A 1,483-nucleotide genomic window follows, 5' to 3' on the forward strand; every position below is an offset into this window, starting at 1 on the left:
GGGCTACAATAACGACGATCCGGACGTAAACCTTCCAGCACACGTGTAGATTTGACCTGTGCACGTGGGATGCATCCAAGAATACTTTGATTAAGAGGGACAAATCATATATAAGAAACTACTTTTTAATAGAATTATAGTACACGGAAAGGAGAAAAAATTTCGAGGGGATTGCATTGGGTGGGCTTTATATTATCTTAGTTCCAATTTGGATGTATGGGTTGAAATCTCATTGACTCATTGGATTAGACTAATATCATCGGTTAGAAATAGCTGACACAGATTGAATTAGATCGTATCCATGAGTACCTACGACTAATTTGTTAGTGGACTAAACCATATTCAACAAGTACATGATAGGTATACTAAGCTCATCCGATCCATCAGATATCCAACCTAATCTGTTTCCGAACGAGATGAGCATGCATTCTAAAAAAAATTCAAAAATAAATTTGATTAGAGTTCAAAAAATTTTCAACCTATCCATTCAAACAATATGGGAGGACATATACAAGTTAGAAAGCTCACTATGCAATAATAATATTTGTTAACATATAATATATATATTTTTTTAAATCTAGCTATTGGGGTTTAAGGTTGGCTATTCATAAGTAAATATTAATTCAATCAACAAAATTAAGAACTTCTATGATAGCAAATAGATAGAAAATCTAAGATAATAATTATAACCAGTAATTTGGAAAAATAGAAAATTTATATTAGAAGCATGTTAGGCACTACTTTCAAAACATTATTGACTCTCATGATTGGTTCTAATGCTCTAAGGTACAGTCGATTCTTAATCAACTAGGTTCCTCCTAACGATCTATTTGAAAAGAATATGATTGGTCCAAATCTTATAGGATTTGGAAATCATATGGATTAAAATCCCTTTTTCTTTTCTGGCCACTATTTGGGGGATTGCTTTTGGGATAAAAAATTAATAGGATGTGCCTAATTCTATAGGAAAAAATAATTAGCTTTGAAGGTCATTAGTTTTTTTTCTATGATTATTGGACTATATCTTTCCACTCCTATCATGTCAATGCGCAATCTTCCCCCCTCCCTCTTCCGCCTCCTCTCCCTTTCCAAGTGTCTCTCTTTTTCCTCGCCCTCCTCCACTTTTTCATCTCCCTCCTCCATGCCCTCCATCTCCTCGCTGCCTTCATCAACTACTGTGAGGGCCCCCTCGATGCCACTATCCTCAACCCCCTCGTTGCTGTCCTCCACTGCTCATGCCCACAAACTAGCACAAAGTCCCACATGCTTGAGAAAAAACCCCAATCGGAACCGAAGAAACCTTTGATCTCCCTCAAGTTCTCTCCTTCCTACATGTCTTTGAAAAAGAGAATGAAATGAAAAGAAAAGGAGACAAAAAATAAGAAAAATGATCAATCTTTATGAGAAAAGATCTTACCTTTGAATTTTTTCTATTTATCCTTCATTTTTGTTGATTTTCCCTATGATTTCTCTTGGGTTTTCC

Source organism: Elaeis guineensis, chromosome 4 (genome assembly GCF_000442705.2).
Source record: "Elaeis guineensis isolate ETL-2024a chromosome 4, EG11, whole genome shotgun sequence".
NCBI classification, from domain to species: Eukaryota; Viridiplantae; Streptophyta; class Magnoliopsida; order Arecales; family Arecaceae; genus Elaeis; species Elaeis guineensis.